This window comes from Rhinolophus sinicus, chromosome 2 (assembly GCF_057876585.1).
Source record: "Rhinolophus sinicus isolate RSI-liver-muscle chromosome 2, RSI-T2T, whole genome shotgun sequence".
NCBI lineage: Eukaryota > Metazoa > Chordata > Mammalia > Chiroptera > Rhinolophidae > Rhinolophus > Rhinolophus sinicus.
The window spans coordinates 157,453,067-157,472,855 of NC_142502.1; the positions used below are offsets into that span (position 1 = coordinate 157,453,067).

At 38.7% G+C, this 19,789-nt stretch overlaps 1 long non-coding RNA gene across 3 annotated transcripts in view; it reads left to right on the plus strand.

The window, feature by feature from the left end:
• The window catches only part of LOC109456352 (uncharacterized), a 222,189-nt gene that overhangs the window by 166,903 nt on the left and 35,497 nt on the right, over nucleotides 1-19,789 (plus strand). The window lies entirely within an intron of this gene.

The following is a 19,789-nucleotide window of genomic DNA, read 5'->3' on the forward strand; positions in this document are numbered from 1 at the left end:
CACTATACATAGTTATTACCATATTATTGATTATATTCTCTATACTTTACCCCATGACTATTTTATAACTACCACTTTATTTTGTATTTCTTAATCCCTTCATCTTTTTCACCCTCCCCTAACCTCCTCCCATCTATCACCCCAATAGATCTAGTACCCATCTGACACTGCACATAGTAATTACTATATTATTGACTATATTCCTTATGCTTTATGCTATATCCTGCATCCCCATGACTAGAGTGTAACAACCAATTTGAACCTCTTAATCCTTTCCCCTTTTCCATCCACGCCAACCCCCCTCCCATCTGGCAAACATCAAAATGTTCTCTGTATCTATGAGTTTGTTTCATTTGTTTGTTTATTTTGTTCTTTAGATTCCACTTATAAGTGAAATCGTATGACATTTGTCTTTCACTGCCTGACTTGCACTACTCTCAGCACAATATCCTCTAGATCCATCCATGTTGTAGCAGATGGCAAGATTTCATTCTTTTTTACAGCTGAGTAATATTTCATGATATATATGCACCAGCTCTTCTTTATCCATTCATCCTCTTAGGGACACCCAGTTAGCCTTCATATCTGGGCTTATGTAAATAATGCTGCAATGAACATATGGATGAGCACATCCCCTCGAAGTAGCATTTTGGGTTTGTTCAGATAAATACCCAGAAGTGGCATTACTAGGTCTTTTTTTGTTTTAAAGTCTATTTTTGTTTGTTTCTTTCCATGATAGTTCATGAATAGTTTGTTCTAGGCACTGAGGATTGAGCAGTGAACAGAACAGGAAAGTATCTGCCGTCAAGGAAATTACATTCTAGGGAGGAAAAGAGACCATATACAAACAAACAATTGTACAATATATATTGCGAGGTAATGATGATGGAGGAATATTTTTCCTGTGAGTCCCCAAATGATGTAGATGATGTTAGATCTGCCGGCAGTTTCTGGGTATAGACCGGGATCGTGTCTCATGAGACCAAAGAATGGAAACACGGACCCAGGAGAGGCAGAGTTTTAAAAAGAGGATAGTTTATTGAAAGCAAAGGGTCAGAGCTCCCGAGTGGGAGGGGGTCCTGAATGGGGGTGCCCCGTGACTGAGGCAAAAGCTCTTACTTTTATACCTTCCCTTGCCTGTTAGGGGAAGGGGAGCTGTTTGAAGAAGGGAACTTGTTTGAACATGGGAACTAGTGCCTTCTAATGAAATTTGTCTACTAGGTTTGTTCTGTTTGCCCATCCTAAAGGAATTAGCAAAATAACGTACTCTTATCTATCAGATCTGTTCCATTTGTCAGGCCAAAAGGAATTTTATGATTAACCTCAAGGCCTTGTTACAGTTTATCCTGGAGCAAGGAGTGATTTCAAAACCTGGAGTTTTAGGATATGGCTGTCTTTTTTTATTCCACCAGGGAGCTCTCTGTCTACCGAGGGACATGCTAACTAACCTGTATCAATGATAGGTGTCATGAGGAAATAATATTGCGTTTCTGTACATATTTTACTAATGAGGGGGTGCTCTAAGAGCTTACACTTGGCTCTTCCTATTATAATAGCCCTTGTTTAATTCTATGTCTGTCCTTAGGTGATGGGTAAATATCTATGGGAAGAGAGTTTTGTATCCCACAGGACCTACCAGTGGGTCAAAATTCCATTTAATACCTCTCCCTCATAAGTCTCAATACTAATGTGATTCTGGGTCCCAAGAAATTAGTATAAGTCCAGGGTCAGTGTTGAAAAGCCCCTGAATGTTTTGAGTGTTTCCCTTTCTCTTAATCACATTTACCAAGTAAGTGGTTTCAGATCTATGGGGAAAGACAAGAAGAAGTTTCAGTTTGTTATTGTAACATTGGTATAAATGCCCCTGTCTAGCGTAATTGACCTCATCTTCACTTTAGAAGGTCTGCACTGTGAATTCATCCAGGTCTAGAAATCGGGTGAGGTGCTATGACTCACTTTAGGGATAATATAAGCCAAACTCTTATTCACCAGACCTATCTCTTTAAAAACTATAAGTCAAGTAGGGTTTTAGCAGGCTGCCCATCTCTTTCAACCCCAGGAATCCCAAAAACAATTAACCAACACCAAAGATCTCTGTAGATCAGCTCATTCTGATTACCATCTGGCCTGTGGACTATCAGGAACCACAATCACTTTGCCTCTGGCAATGAAGTCTAGGACTTGGGCTCCGCCAAGCCTTGCATTCTTCCATCCCCATTCTTAGTTGATTTAAGCTTCAGGCCTTATCTTATATACTACTAATTATGTTTACTAGAGGTAGTTAACCTGATCAAGGACAAAAGCCAGAATTTACTGATGTCTTTGCAAAAAGCTGTAATAATGTTATGCAAAAGCTTTCCCCAACTCCTCATCAAGTGAACACCTCTCTGCAAAGAACACCATGTAATTCTTAATTACTCTACCAATTCAACATTTAGGCAGAGATTTGCTTTGGACTTACATCAAGGTCTTCAAATGAAGCTCTAAAGAGCTATTTGGAACATTTTGCAGCCGTCTATTCTGAGTAGAAAAGAGTTTAGAGACCTTTCTAAATTCTTGCAAAGACCATTCTCATTTTATTGTTGAGTGAATGTGCCTGGGGTGAGCTCCCTTAGTAAAACAATTCCCTAGCAGATGCTTCAGAGGCGTCTTCTACAGCAGGTCTCTATTTTTCGGGAAGATGCTCATCACTCCTGTCTCATCTTTAGAATATGTTCACTATCGGGCTTTCCTGAAGAAACATCTTATTCAGCATTTATTGCTTCTTTCCATTTCAGGGGTGGGGAGATGTACTAGCTGTGTGAAAGGAGCGATCAATAATTGCTGGCACGTAATGTATAGTATACTTGAGAGGGAGCCCAAGATTTAGAGGAATGAGCCAACTTGGGGTTAATAACTGCAGAGACAAAAGTGATTTCATCAGATGCCATTTGAATTTCTATTAGGTTGGTGCAAAAGTAATTGCGGTTTAAAGGTTAAAAATACTTGTGAAAACCGCAATTACTTTTGCACCAACCTAATATTCCACCCACCCCCACCCCCCTACCCCCGTTTCTTCCATGCTTCTCCATTCTCAAATGGCAAGCTGAAAGAATCCCCTGTGCATTCCATCTCTTCGGACCTGTAAAACATCACTCAGAGGAAGCTTAGCCTTCCATTGCAGTTCTGTCCGTTTGGGAAAGGGCACAGAGTTCAGGGGATAGCTTCAATGTGGGTCTGAGCCTTTCTTCAACGTTTCCAAGCACTGCTGTTTCTTCTGAGGCTTACTTTCTGTTTCGCACTGTTTTTATCTGCTCTTGCTTAGGGCTGCTCCTGCCCCTCAATTCATTGTCCCCCACCAAGATGATTTATTAAGAGGTGCTCTGGAAAGCTGCATGGTAGAGAATGAGTTCTCAAATTATACCTGGGTTCAACTCTTGGCTCTGCAGTCACTGACTATGTAACTTTGGCTACAGCATTTAGTCTCTGTGAACACCAATTGCCTTATCTGGAAATGAAGTGAATCAATTCTATGTCACAGAACTACTATCAGAATTAGAGAAAATATGTGTAAAGTAGCTAGTCAGAGGCTTGGCACATGACAGGTAATACTCGTATATTAATAAATATATCAGAACCACATTAGTATATGTTATTAGTATATATTATTGATAGTAATATTTGAATTATTCTTTCTACTTTTCTCAATAAAAATATAAAAATGTTTTGAGCCTTTGCTATGTAGGCACCCTTCTGAGCTCCCTACATATATTATTTTTTTTTTATTTTCTTAACAACTTTATAAGATGGGCATCATTACTAAACCAGTACTGCAGTTGATGACACTGAGGCACAGATTGGCTGATTACCTTACCAAAGGTCACATGCTGGGAAGTGACAGAGCCAGGATTTGAATACAGAAAGTCTGGCTCAAACCTGGCATCCTTTAGAGGCCATACAGGAATGCTGACTCTAACAGTGTATTTAGAGAACCTGTAAGAAAAATATTTCTAATTTTCCCAACTTCTTCATGTTGTACTTTGTATTTATAGAACAGAGAGGTATTTATATGTATCAGAAACACCATTAGAGTCATTCCCTATAGAGGTAAGCTGAATGTATTCTCAGCCATGAGCATCCCCTCTTCCCTGCTATAAAATGCTTTCAACTACAAGTAATAGAAAATTACTCAAACGGTCTCTAAAGGAACTGTATTGGCTCACTTAACCACAAGTCCAAAAGTAAGGCAAGCTTACAGGTTGGTTGTTCCAGCAACTCAGTGAGGTTCCAAAAGACTCAGATTCTTCCTGTCTTCCGAAGCTGGCTTGCCTCGTGACCCTGTAGTGATTGGAACTGCATGATTTTGCATTTCCATCTAGTGGGGAAAGAAAAGAGGCTCCAGTGCTCTCCCAGAATAGTAAAGAAAGGCTTTCCTGAACACTATATCCCCCACACATCTCAGTGGACCAATTAGCATTTCCATTCCCAAACAACTCACTGCCAAGGAGATGGAATTACCCTTAAGCCAATCAATCCCATACCTTGAACTTGGCAGTGTGGTCATCTTCCCCGAGACACATGATTATGAGGGGAACAGAGAAACCCAAACAAAATTGTGGTTCTCTTAGGAGGACAAAGAGTGGGGCGTGGATAGTAATGGACAGACAACCAGAATATCGAGCACACTTCCAAAGGTACATTATCTATTTTCCTATTTTTCTTGGCTTTGATTTTACCTTCACTACACTAGGGATAACACTAATAGCTACTTCTCATGGAGTGAGCTTGCATGAGACGGTGTATATGAAAAGGTTTTTAATACTACATAAATATGAGTTGTAATCATCATTGCTGGGCTGCTGCTGTATGTGGAATTTACTACTCAAAGTATGTTGTGTGGTTCGCAGCAGGACCAGAACAGCAGAGGCCGTGTGCCTGCTCCATTTCATCCATTCCCACCTCCCAGAACCCACTCTTTCCCACCCGTAGACACTCCACGCTATCCAAGCAACCTCTTCTCAGTATTCTACTCAGGCCCATCCTGACATCCAGCATCCTGGATTCCCACATTGCTTTCCCTTTGCAACCATCCCAGCATCAAATCTCATTTCCTAGTGCAGTCTCTCTGAGCTGTAGTCCCACTTTGCCTTTCACTAGTTGTGTGATTTCGGGAAAATCACTTCACCTCTCTGGACTCGACACTCATCTTCAGGGAAATGAGATGCTTGGACTAATTAATTTCTAAGGCACCTTCAGTGACTCTGTGAATGTTTATGATTCTGTGAATTTCAGGCAGCAAGGCAAAGAGGAGTGAAGAATTTCAGGCAGGTGGAGAAAGGGATTTGGGGTCAAGGGATTTTAAGCAATCAAGTGGCCAGTTAGCAAGGCTACCCTGATTTTTGGGTTCCAAAGACAGACAAATACACACACACACGCACACGCACATGCAGACACACACGCACACCTACTGAGTGTAAGTTAGCAACCATTAGTGAATATCACAACAGGAATGAGGACATCTAATAAAACAGAGATGGGCCCAACTACAGGGAAGGGCTGAGAGATAAGGTGTGGGGGGTGAAGTAGAGAGACCAGAATCTTAAATACATCCAAGTTTGGCAGAGCTGAGAATTCCACTGAGGGTGGAGAATTATCATCGCTGTGGGCATTGCTTTTATCAGCCTATATGAGACCAAGTCCAAGGGGATCTCTGAAGAGATCATTCTGACCTTCCAACCACAGGAGCACATCTACTACTGGGTCTGACCTTGTTTTGCGTTTTTTCCTTCCTAGTTTCAGCTGGGCCTCAAAAGCAGAAAGGACAAAATCCAACAAGAAAATCTGTTTCTGTTATATTCTGTTGGCTGCTTAGGAGAGCTCTCTTGGCAGGCTTTCTGGTGATTTGTCCAAGCCTGGGGCCTCTCCTCCCTGGAGTTTCCATCACCTTGTTCAGAGGAGAAGAAGCCCTAAGCATTACTGCACAGTGCCTAATGGGTAGTTGCTCCTTTTCTTAACCTGGAGTCCTTCAGCCCGTTCTTTCTGTCTTTGTCCCCCAAGAGACAATGCAACTGTACACAGTGGGACACAGAAGAATAATTATTATAATGATAATAATAGCAACAACTACCACTCATATTGCCTGCATACTATTGCTCAGGTATGAGACTAAGCACTTTATATATTATCTCAATTACTAATTAAGTAATAATGGAAAATGTTAATATGGTATGAAAACATTAGAAGGGGTAAAAATGGGTATTTAATTTTGATAAAATATACAGCCCATCAAGAAGCTATACCAGTCGTGAACTTTTATGCACCTAACAATATAGTTTCAAAAATGTATAAAGCAAAAATGCTAGAAATGCAAGGAGAAATTGGCAGGGCCACTGTCATATTAAAAGATGTTAACATACTTCTCTCTGAAATGGATCAAATGGACAAAAATTAATGAAACATATGGAGAAATTATATAGCATACTAACAAATTATATAGAACTTTACACTCAACAGAGATTACACATTGTTCTGAAGTGTATGTGAAAACAGTTACAATAATCGACCACGTGTTAGGTAGTAAAGGAAATCTTCACAAACTCAAAAAAAACAGTATGCATAAAAGCACTTTCAATGACCAAAATGCAGAAATTAACAACAGAAGGAAAGCAAAAAATAAAAATCTACATACTTGAAAATTTTAAACACCTTTATAAATTGTTATTTGTTATGTCAGTCAAGGTTTAGTCAGAGAGGTTGATCCCCTAGGAAATATCTATATATATGGATTTGTTATCCATATATACAGAGATTTGATCTTATACAGTTGTGAAAGCTGGTTAAACAGTATCTGTAAAGCTGTTGTCATTGAATCTGATACTGAAACTTGAAGTCCTCAGGGCAGGCAGTCAGGATGCAAAGTGGGAAGAGCAATAACAAGTTGGACCCCACAGCACAGGCTGGGGCATATGATAACAAGCTAAAACCTATGGCAGTTCTTGCCTCTGACCTTGGTCATACAGAAGCCTGGGCTCTCTCACGGAGCTAAACACACACACACACACACACACACACACACACACACACACACACACACACAGGGTACATGTTAGCAATCAATAGTGAACATTGCAACAGGAACGAGAACATTTAATAACTCCTCTAAATGAGGAGTCAGAGAAGCTGAAAGAGGATCCAGGAAAAGATGGAGCAGTTTCAGTCTCAGTCACTGTCCCACACCAATAAGGAGAGCCAGCAGACAATGTAGGTGAGCTACAAAGTGGCGATTGCTTAGCTTATACTTTCCAAATTGCCTGCTGGAATCTTTCTTGTGGTCCAGCCTAACAGAAACATAGGAAAGGGAATTCTGGGAAATGTAGTTCAGCCTAGCCAAAGTGGCATGTTACAAAGCCACAATAATCCGTCCCTTGTCAACTTGACACCCATGCATATCTCCATTCTTAATCTCTAAATAAAGATAATAAAGTCAATCTTCTGCCTAACATAAAACAATTATCGCCATACAACCAGAAACATGCAAACCCAGGGTTCAAAAAACTTTTTCTTAAAGGACCAGATAGCAAATACTTTAGCTTTTGCAGACCACATGGTTTCTGTGGTAACTATTCAATGTTAGCATTGTGGCATAAAAGCAGCCATAGACAATATGTGGCTGTGTTCAAATAAAACATTATTTATGAAAACAGATGGCCAGCACTTGGGTCATAGTTTGCCAACCGCTGTGTTAATCTTTTCACCAAAGGAGAATGAAAAATCCTCTTTTTGATTTGAGTGATACTTATTCTCCTCCTATCCAAGTCACATACCACCCTGGGATATCCCATAGTTTAAATGTTGAGATATAATTACGCTTGGCACATCATATATAAGGAAATGAAAGAGAAGGAAGAAAACAAAACTATTTGGTTACTTTATATGCAAACACACATAACAAAATAAGGAAAATATGCTCATAACTATTATAGTCCTCTTTTCTGCCACTAGTTGCAGTTCCTTATCTGGTTCCAAATCTTATTCCTGAAGGGTCTGGATTGGAAGTTGTTGTAGTTTTTCATTGACTTAATAATCACAAAATATGGGTGATGGCCCTAGAAGAAAGACCTCCTGCATTCCAGACATACTCATTATGTGATAGCAACTTAATTTTCCCTTGTTAGTCATCGTCAGTTACCACAGTCAGTATAGTAACTCCCTGCTTTGCCTGTTGATTCAGTGTCTTAGGAGTCCAAAGTGGTCAGGTAGCAGTATCAACTAGTTCAATGGAATCATTGTAGTGTCCACTGGTAAAAGCATTCGTCCTTTTGGAACTAAGATTTCTAGAGCAGCAGAGCCTAAAATTGTGGGGATGGGAAACAAAAATTGTACTAGTGGATTAAGAGGGGTAATAATAAGACCAACAGCTTTCATTTCTACCCCTTGATTCCTAACTTTGCAAATCTGGCTATGGGACAAACAACAATACAATGGATACTGATTTAGAGCATTTACCACAATCTGGAGGACCTTGCTCCAATCCCACAAGGTGTTGCCACCTACCTGGTATCATGACTGGGCCTTTAAAAGATGATTATACCTTTCTATCATATTAGTTGCTTCAGAATTATGGGTAACATGGCAAGACCAGTGAATTCCGTGAGTATGGTCCATTGCCTCGCTTCATCTGTTTTGAAGTGAGTTCCTTAGTCAAAAGTGATACGGTGTGGGATACCATGTTTTTGGATAAAGTATTCATTCAGTTCACAAATGGTGGTTTTGGCAGCATTGCAAACAGATATGCAGTAAAGGCAAATCCATATCCAATAAGTGTGATTGAGAGAAAGAAGGAAATGTAGCAGGAGTAAGGGGCATGGACATCTGGGCTACTTCCTCATGCAATTTACTTGTGCCTTCAGAACATGCTTAAGTTTAGTCTGACAGATACCACTTCCTTTTGATGATGGAATACTGCTATACATACCCAACTTTATGGCTTGGTGGATCAGACAACACCCATTTCACAATGGGCACCTCAAGTCATATGATAACTTGGTAGCTCAAGGTGAAGCATTCAGCCTCTACTAAAAGTTGATTCTAAAAAGTGAGTAGTTATCCATAGAGAATGGTATAGCTTTGCGTAAAACTTCTAAGGGATTTACCTCTGGGTAGGATCCTTGCAAAGACTCCAAATAGCATTCCAATCCATGTACAACTAATACTTCAAGTACCATCATATCTTCTGAGTCATATGGCCCAATTAGCAGAACAGCTTGCATAGCAGCTTGACCTGTTGCACAGCCTACTCTTATTCAGGGATTCACTCAAAACAGGCAGCTTTTCAGGTCACTCAGTAAGTGGGTAAAAGCAGCATGCCCAAATGAGATATAGGAGGTCTGACAATTAAGGTCACAAACTTGTTGCAACGATGTTGCTAACCTTTTTTGATATCAGAGGGATTATTCATTATGAATTTGTACCAACTGGAAAAACAGTTAACCAAGTTTACTATTTGGAAGTACTGAAAAGGCTGTATGAAAAAGTTAGACAACCTGAACTTTTCGCCAACAATTCATGGCTCTTGCATCATGACAATGCACCAGCTCACACCGCACCGTCTGTGAGGGAGTTTTTAGCCAGTAAACAAATAACTATATTGGAACACCCTCCCTACTCACCTAATCTGGCCCCCAGTGACTTGTTCATTTACCCCAAGATAAAGGAAATATTGAAAGGAAGACAGTTTGATGACATTCAGGACATCAAGGATAATACGACAACAGCTCTGAGGGCCATTCCAGAAAAAGGGTTCCCAAATTGCTTTGAAGGGTGGACTGGGCCCTGGCATCAGTGCATAGCTTCCCAACGGGGGTATTTCGAAGGTGACCATAGTGATATTCAGCAATGAGGTATGTAGCACTTTTTCTAGCTCAAACTTAATTGTCAGACTTCATATGTTGCCCCCAAAATCCAAAGAGGCCCAGTAGTCATTGTGCATCTTTCTTAATTATAGGAGGAGCCAGGATGTAGCGACTTATCCTTCACCTTAGAAGAGAAATCTCTTCATATCCCAGATAATTGGACCCCTAGAACTTTCATTAATGTGGCAGGGCCTTGAATTTCTGTCGGATTTATCTCTCACTCTCAGGCACACAAGTATCTTATCAATGTGTCTAGAGTAGTTGCTACTTGCTGCTCACCAAATCCAATAAGCATAATGCCATCAATATAATGGACCACTGTAATGTCCTGTGGAAAAGAAGGACAATCAAGGTCCTTGCAGACTAGATAGCAGCGAGGGGTGTCTTGCACAGTGAGAGTGTCTTGCTGCCTTGCCAGATGAAAGCCGTCTGCTTTTGATGGTCTTTCCCAACAAGTACAAGGGTAAAAGCATTTTCCAGATTAATAGCTACATGCCAGAAATGTGTTGATTTGCTCCGGCAACAAAACCACACCTGGAAAAGCAACTACAATTGAAGTCCCCACCTGATTAAGTTGACGATCGTCCAGTGTCATTCTGGTTGAATCACAAGTATGCATCTTTCAAGTCCTTTCAAGTGGCACTAATCTCCACAATTCCTCCAAGGATGCAGTACTATTTTTGGTTTACTGTTTTTTCTAGGTAGACACAGTGTTAGTGGCTTCCACTTGGTCTTTCTTACCATAAGAGCCTGCGTTCCATGTGTCATATAACCACTGCGAGGATTCTGCCAGTTGCTGAGTGTATCAATTCTAATTATGCATTCTGGAACTGGGAAAATAACCACAAGGTGGGTTTGGGAACACAGTAGGCCCACTATGAGATGAACCTCATCCATGTATTAGTCATATATTGCTACATAACAACTTATTCTAAAATTTAGAAGCTGAAAACAACAAATATTTATTATCTCACAGTTTCTATGCGTCAGGAATCTGGGAGCAGGTTAGCTGGGTGCCTCTAGCTTAAGGTCACTCATGAGATTGCAGCCAAGCTGTTGTCTGGGGCTGCAATCAGCTCAAGACTGGATTGAGAAGGACCCACTGCCAAGCTCACTCACCTGTTGTTGGCATGCTTCAGTTTCTCTGGGCTGTTGGACTGAGGGCCTCAGTTCCTCACCATACCAGGTGGGCACCTCCATAGAGTTGCTCAGAATATAGCAATATACTTCCCTCAGTGCAAGCAATCCGAGAGAAAGAGAGAGGGAGAGAAAGAGAGGGAAGAGTGAACCAAAGACAGAAGCCACAGTCATTTTATAACCTATAACCATTTTATAACTTTAGAGGAAGTGGTATCCCTTTATTTCTGCCATATTATATGTATTAGAAGCAAGTCGCTAGGTCTAACCCACACTCAAGTAGAAGGGATTACACAAGGGCGTGAATATAAGGAAATGGGTGATTATTGGGGACCGCATTAGAGGCTGCCAACCATACTAGGCTATTGAAATAAAAATGAATAGTATGCACTATTTAGTAATATACATTAAGAGACAAAATAGCAAAATTCATGAGGTTTTCACACAACACATCCCATTTTACAGATTGGAAAATCAAGGCATAGAGTGATTAAAAATAGTTGCCCAAGGTCATTTAGTGGCAAAACTGACACTCAAATCTTAGTCTTATTCCAAAGGCTCATTCTGATTCTGACCTCCCCTCCAAAATATCCTTTAAAGAGGTCATTTATTCCAGATGACTTCTGCTCCCTTTTTTCTGTTCTTTTCGTTCTTTAAACTTTTCTCTTCTCTTCTATCAAAGAAAAAGACTATTCAGGAACTGACATATTCACCTTATTGGACCAATTATGAAACACCCTCAAACATGAGGTTATATTTTTACAGAGAAGAGATCATTTGAAACGATAACCCATGGCCTATCACACTGAACTCTCTCTTCCTCTCTGATGATTTTACATCTTTCCTATACTTCTTGCCTTCTGAGCGGGAGCTGGTGACATTGATACCACAATTTAAGCACACTTGTTCCTTAGCAACAACAGCTGAGTACATCAAGTTTCAGAGCTGCTCACAACTTCCCTTCTAAAAGGACCAGAGTCATTCTCAGAACAATAAATCCAAAGTTTAAAATAAAACTTGAGTGGTTTAATTACACTCCCCCATCCCCACCCACTCCTTCCACTTCCCTTTCCCTCTTTCTTGGAGGCCCAATCACTGAGATTTTAGCAATAATTTCTGTAGTCTGGGAAAATGCCAAGGTCACACTTGGGAGTACCTGGCTGCCCAGAGGACAGTTTCAGTTCCCACTGCCTACCTATAAATAAGAAGCAACTTGCATGTTTAGAATGATCATTTTCTTCATGTAGCTAAAATAAATCTCAGACCACAAATTAAGAGTTGAAAGAAATAAACTTTATTTTTTAACAACCAAATATATTTTATGAGCCTCATTCCACATAGGAGTAAACTCCTAGTGTATCAATTCAGGGACCCATCCTTATGGTTGACTTGAGGTCCAGGGGTTGGAGGTGGAGAAGACGGGAGAAGCCCTGCACCTATTGAGATGTCTAGCATTCAGTTGGTTCCCAGTCTTAAAGCCCTTCTTAGCCCCTTCTTCCTAACCACAGATCCCTCCAGACTGACTCTATCTTAGACATACAGCAAACAGCTACACTTCTATCTCATTTGGACAAGAAAATCCTACAAGTCTTGTGACCTTCCTAGAAGGTACGAACTTCTCTTAAATCCCTATACCTGTACTTAGGGAAGGGTTCCATTTCCATCACTGCCCCAGGAATTGGCTCTGGGTGAGGGCCACAGGACCCCTGCTCAGGAACCAATAATGTTTCACGTCCTCTCACATGCTCCTTATCTTCCTTCCCTAGTTCTGAAGACTTCATCCCAGGTGAAAAGGAGGAAGGGAATATTTCACTCTTGTTCTCTGGTTTTTCTGTAACAACCTTCCCTAAGGCAATCCATATCTCAAGAATTGGGGAAGAGCCATAAGACAAATAAAATAATTATGGGAGAACACATCAATTAATATCAAAATATTACTTCACTAAAATTAAATTTTTCTGCCCTACGTGGTATGTGTCTATTTATTTATTTGTTCATTTATTTATTTATAATCAGGGATCCCCACTATCCCCAAAAAGTATGGGTACTTGCTTACTTTGGATAACAAAAAGAATTCACTAAAATGGTCCCACTTAAAATAAAGAAGGTGGTCCCTAGGACAAATGTCAGCTTCTGGAATTGTGGAATGCAGAAAGGGCAATTTGCAGTAACTTAATTTTTTCCCTATCCCTCCCCCCCCCAACCCCCTTGGCAACCATCAGCTTGTTGGCTATATCTATGTTTCTGTTTCTGTTTTGTTCTGTTTATTCATTAGTTTTGGTTTTTTAGATTCCACACATAAGTGAAGTCATAGTCTTTCTCTGTCTGATTTATTTCACTTTTTATAACACTCTCTAGGTCCATCCATGTTGCTGCAATGGCAAGATTTCTTTCTTTTTTATTCCTGAGAAATATTTCAGTGTGTGTGTGTGTGTGTGTGTGTGTGTGTGTGTGTGTGTAGTGGCTGCACCAATTTACAATCCCATCAAGAGTGTACAAGGTTCCCTTTTCTCCACATCCTCACCAGCATTTATTATTTGTTGATTTTAATTTTTTATGATACTCATTCTGACAGGTGTGAGGTGCTATCTCCTCGTAGTTTTAATTTGTGTTTCTCTGATTATTAGTGATGTTGGGCATCTTCTCATATGGCTATTGGCCATCTGTATATGCTCTTTAGAGAGTACATAGAGAAATGTCTAATGAGGTCAGCTGCCTATTTTTTCATTGGATTGTTTGGGTTTTTGGTGTTAAGTAAATTATGTAAGTTCCTTATATATTTTGGATATTAGCCCCTTATCAGATGTATCATTGGTGAATGTCTTCTCATATTCAGTAGGTTATCTTTTCATTTTGTTGATCATTTCCTTCTCTGTGCAAAATCTTTTTAGTTTGATGTAGTTCCATTTGTTTATTTTTTCTTTTGTTGCCCTTGCCCAAGGAGACATTTCCAAAAAGATATTGCTAAAACCAACGTCAGACTTTACAGCCTATGTTTTCTTCTAGAACTTTTATGGTTTCAGGTTTTACATTTAAGTCTTTAATCCACTTGGAGTTTATTCTTATATATGGTGTAAAAAAAAAGTGGTCCAATTTCATTTTGTTTTTGGAATGTATCTGTCCAGTTTCCCCAACACCACTTATTGAGGAAACTGTCTTTACCCTATTGTATATCCTTTCCTCTTTTGTCATAGATTATAAGCAAAGATTTATTTCTGAGCTCTCTATTACATTGATCTATATATCTGTTTTTATGCCAGTGCCATATTGTTTTGATTACTGTAGCTTTGTAGTATAGTTTGAAATCTGGGAGCATGATACTTCCCACTTTGTTCTTTCTCAAGGTTTCTTTGTCTATTTGCAGTCTTTTGCAGTTCCATGTAAATTTTAAGATTCATTGTTCCAGTTCTGAGAAGAATGCACTGGTATTTAAATAGGGAGTGCATTGAGTCTGTATGTTGCTTTAGGTAGTGAGGATATTTTAACAGTATTAATCTTTCCAATCCATGAGCATGGTATATCCTTCCATTTATTTGTATCCTCTTCAATTTATTTATTTAATGTATTGTAGTTTTCAAAGTGTAGGTCTTTTGCCTCTTTGGTTAAATTTATTCCTAAATGTTTTATGCTTTTTGATGCAGTTGTAAATGGGATTGTTCTCTTAATTTCTCCTTCTGATCATTTGTTAATGGTGCATAGAAATGCAACAGATTTGTGTATATTGATTTTAAAGTTGTATCCTGCAACTTTATGGAATTCATTTATTAGTTCTGATACTTTTTGGTAGAGTCTTTAGGGTGTTCTATGGATAATATCATATCATCTGCAAATAATGAGAGGTTTTACTTCTTCCTTTTCATCTCAGGTGTCTTTTATTTCCTTTTCTTGACTGATTGCTATGGTTAGTACTTCCTATACTATGTTGAATAGAAGTGATGATAGTGGGCATCGTTGTCTTGTTCCTGATCTTAGAGGAAAGGCTTTCAGCTTTTCACCATTGAATAAGGTATTAGCTGTGGGTTTGTCATATATGGCCTTTATTATGCTGAGGTATGTTCCTTCTATACCCACTTTGTTGAGAGTCTTTATCATAAAAGGATGTTGAATTTTGTCAAATGCTCTTTCTGCATGTATTGAGATGATCATGTGATTTTTATCCTTCATTTTATTACTGTGATGTATCACTTTGATAGATCCATGGATGTTCAAAGAACCATTCTTGCATACCTGGGATAAATCACACTTGGTCATGGTGTATAATCCTTTTAATGTATTGTTGAATCCAGTTTGCTAATATTTTGTTGAGAATTTTTTGTCCCTCTGTTTATTTAGGATATTGTAATTTTTTTTTCTTTTTCTATGTCTTTCTCTGGTTTGGGTATCAGGGTAATGCTGGCTTTGTAGAATGAGTTTGGAAGCATTCCTTCCTCTTTAATTTTTTGAAATACTTTAAGAAAGATAGGTATTAATTCTTTAAATGTTTGGTAGCATTTACCTATGAAGCCATCTAGTCCTGGACTTTTTTTGTTGGGAGTTTTTTTATTACTAACTCAATTTTATTGCTATTAATTGATCTGTTAGATTTTTTATTTGTCCCTGGTTCAGTCTTGGAAAGTTTTATGCTTCTAGAAATGTATCCATTTATTCTAGATTGTCTAATTTGTTGCCTGTTTATATAATTATTCATAGAATTCTTTAATGATTATATGTATGTGTTGTTGGTTGTAACTTCTTCTCTTTCATTTATGTTGTTATTTATTTCATCTCTCTCTTTCTCTTGATGAGTTTGGCTAAACATTTGTCAATTTTATCTTTTCAAAGAACCAGCTCTTAGTTTTATTGATCTTTTCTATTGAATTTTAATTTATATTTCTGATCTTAATTAATTATTTCCTTCCTATGTTTACTTTGGATTTTGTTCTTCTTTTTCTAGTTCCTTTAGGTGTAGAGTTAGGTGTAGAGTTTATTTTTTATTTTTTATTTGGGGTTTTTCTTGTTTCTTGAGGTAGGCCTGTATAGCTATGAGCTTCCCAACCACTTTTGCTATATCTCATAAATTTTAAAATACTCTATTTTCATTTTCATTTGTCTCAAGGTAGTTTTTAACTTCCTGTTTGATCCATTCATTTTTTTCGTAACATGTTGTTTAGTCTTCACGTATTTGTGTTTTTTTCCAGTTTTCTCCCTGTGGTTGATTTCTAGTTTCATGCTATTGTGGTTGGAAAAGATGCTTGATATGATTTCAATCTTCTTGAATTTATTGAGGCTTGTTTTGTAGCCTAATATGTGATCTATGCTAGAGAATGTTCCATGTACACTTGAAAAAAAAAATGTGTATTATGCAGTTTGTGGATGAAATGTTTTATAAATGTCTATTAAGTTAAGCTGGTCTAATGTGATATTTAAGGCCATTTTTTAAAATTAATTTTCTGTCTGAATGATCTATCCATTTGTGTAAGTGGGGTATTAAAATTCCCTACTATTATTGTATTACTATGACTTTCTCCCTTTATATCTATTTATTTGCTTTACGTATTTAGGTGCCCCTATGTTGGGTACATAGATACTTATGATTGTTATATCTGCTTTTTGGATTGACCCCTTTATAATTATATAATGTCCTTCTTTGTCTTTTTTTTCACATTTTTTGTTTTAAAGTCTATTTTGTCTGATATGAGTTTTGCTACCCCAGCTTTCTTTTCATTTTTATTTGCATGGAATATCTTTTTCTATCCTTTCACTTTCAGTCTGTATGTGTCTTTTGATTTGAATTAAGTCTCTTCTTGTAAAAAGCATGTAGATGGGTCATGTGTTTTCAATCCATTTAGCCACCCTACCTCTTTATATTGGAGCATTTAATCCATTTACATCTAAAGTAATTATGTATAAGTATGTACTTATTGCCATTTTGTTAATTTCTTTTTGGTTGTTTTTATAGCTCTCCTCTGTTCCTTTCTTCTTCTCTTGTTCTATTTGCTTGTGGTTTGCTGTTTTTCTGTAGTGTTTTATTTGGGTTCCTTTCTCTTTATTCTTTGTGTATCTTTTGTAGGTTTTGGTTTATGGTTACCATGAGGTTTATGTATATCATTCTATATCTATAGCAGTCTATTTTAAGCTGATAGTTACTGAAGTTTGAATATATTCTAACGGGACTATGTTTTTACCCTCTCCGTGTTTTATGTTTTGATGTTATATTTTAGATCTTTTTGTGCTGTATATCTCCTAACTACTTATTGTAGTTTGAGTTGAGTTTGGTACTTTTGTCTTTTGACCTTCATAGTTGCTTGTTAAGTGTCTGATTCACTGTATTTATTAAATATTTGGTTTTACCTGTGAGATTTTTTTCCTTTCTCCTATTTTCCTATTTCTGATTATGGTCTTTCCCTTTCTTCTTAAAGAAGACCTTTTAACATCTCTTGTAAAGCTGGTTTAATGGTGATGAATTACTTCAGTTTTCGCTTGTCTGGGAAACTCTTTATCCCTCCTTCCATTCTGAATGATAACCTTGCTGGGTAAATTATTCTAGGTTGTAGGTTCCTTTCTTTCAGCACTTTAAAGATATACTGCAAATCCCTTCTGGCCTGTAAAGTGGCTGCTGAAAAAATCCACTGATAGCCTTAAAAGGTTTCCTTTGTATGTAACTTGTTTTGTCTTGCTTCCTTCCATATTGTCTCTTTATCTTTAACTTTTGCCATTTTAATTACAATATGTCTTGGTGTGGGTCTCTTTGGGTTCATCTTGTTGGAAACTCTCTGTGGACCTAGATGTTTGTGTCCTTTCCCAGGTTAGGAAAATTTTCAGCCATTATTTCAAAATAAGGTTTCTGTTCCTTTCTTCTTTCTTCTGCTTCTGGGATCCCTATAATATGAATGTTTGTATGCTTGATGTTATTCTAAAGGTCCTTAAACTATTCTCATTTTTTTTTCAATTTTTTTTTTTCTTTTTGCTGTTCTGATCAGTTGATTTCCATTATTCTGTCTTCTAGGTCACTGATCTGTTCTTCTGTATTAGCTAATCTACTGTTAATTCCTTCTAATGTAGTTTTCATTTCAGTTATTGTATTCTTCATCTCTGCTTTATTATACTTTTTAACTCTTTGTTGAAGTTCTCCCTAAGTTCCTGTATTCTACTCTCAAGTTTGGTGAGCATCCTTATGACCATTTCTTTGAATTCTTTATCAGGCACATTACTTGTCTCTGTTTCTTTAGTGTTCCTCCCCCCCCCCCCCCACCACTGGGGATTTTTTTTGTTCCTTCATTTGAGAGATATTCTTCTGTCTTTTCATTTTGTTTGGCTTCCTGTATTTGTTTATATGAAACAAAATACCTCTCTGTCCTAGTCTTGAAAAAGTGGCTTTGTGTAGAAGCAGCCTGTATGTAAGCTATGTGAGCCAAGTGGTTTTGGCAGGTCTGTTGGAGATAAGTGGTTGACTATGGTGTCCCAGGACACTGCCCTACCAAGCTGGAGCAGCTCTGGGCAAGGAGGCCAGGTGCGTGTAGTAGTGTCCTGTTGATCCTGCTTGCTCCCTTTGCTTGGAGCTGTAATTGGCTTGGGCAGCGCATCCAGGAACACACTATGGCAACATTGCAAGTTGGCCAGAGTACTTGGATAGAGCGCCTCCCCACTGTAAGGAGACATACACAGTGGTGCTCACCAGCACCTCAGAACCCAGAAAATTCCCAAAGTTCCTGGAGAGCGCCTGCAACTCCCCAGACTTCTCTATATGATTTCTCTCTCTCATTTGTTGTACAAAAAGTAGTCTTGTATAGAAGTGACCTTTGTGTAGGCTGTGTGTGTGTGCCAGGTACTTTTGGCAGGCCAGTTGGAGCTGGACAGATTCTTAGAGTGCCTGGGGCGCTGGCTTGCTGAGCTGGAGCAGCGCCAGGCAGGGAGGACAGGTACATGTGTGATGCCCTGTTGATCCTCCTTGTTCCCTTTGTTTGGAGCTGAAATGAGCTCCAGGCAGTGTGGCTGGAAAAGCATTATGGCAATCTTGCAGGTAGGTCAAAGCACCCAACTAAAGCTCCTGCCTGCCCTATCGAAGTGGAGGGGGACATAACCAGAACCTCTGGTCCAGAGAATTCCCACAGCTCCTGGAGAGCCCCTGCAGTTTCCCAGCCTTCTCTATTTGGTCTGTCAGTTGTTGCTCAGAAGCTGTTCAGTCAACCCTCAGTTGTATTCAGGAGTAATTGTTCTCTATATTCATGTATAATTTCAGTTTGCTCATGGGATGGGGTGAGTTCAATGTCCTCCTAGACCACTGCCATCTTGGACCTCTCAGTGTCATTTCTTTGTAACTCAGAGTCCCTCATTTTCTTTCACATTCACTCAAAATAGGAAACTTTGCTGAGTTCCCCGAGTTAAGTTTCCTTGGAGTGAAAAAAGTATAAGACACAGTCTCTTTCCTTAAGAGTGGTTCTTATGGGTTGAATTGTGTGCCCCATTCCCGCCCCCCACCAAAGATGTGTTGAAGTCCTAATTCCAAGCATGTCAGAATATGACTTTATTTGGAAATAGCGTCATTGCAAATGCAATTAGTTAAGGTGAGGTCATACTGTAGTAGGGTGAATCCTTAATCCAATATGACTGGTGTACTTATAAGAGAGAAGAAACACAGAGACTGAGGCACATAGCACAAAATGGCCATGCGACAATAGAAGCAAAATTTGAAGTGATACATCTACAAGCCAAGGAAACCAAGATGTAGCTTCCTACACCAGAAGCTAGAAGAGAAAAGGAAGGAATCTCCCCTAAAGATTTCA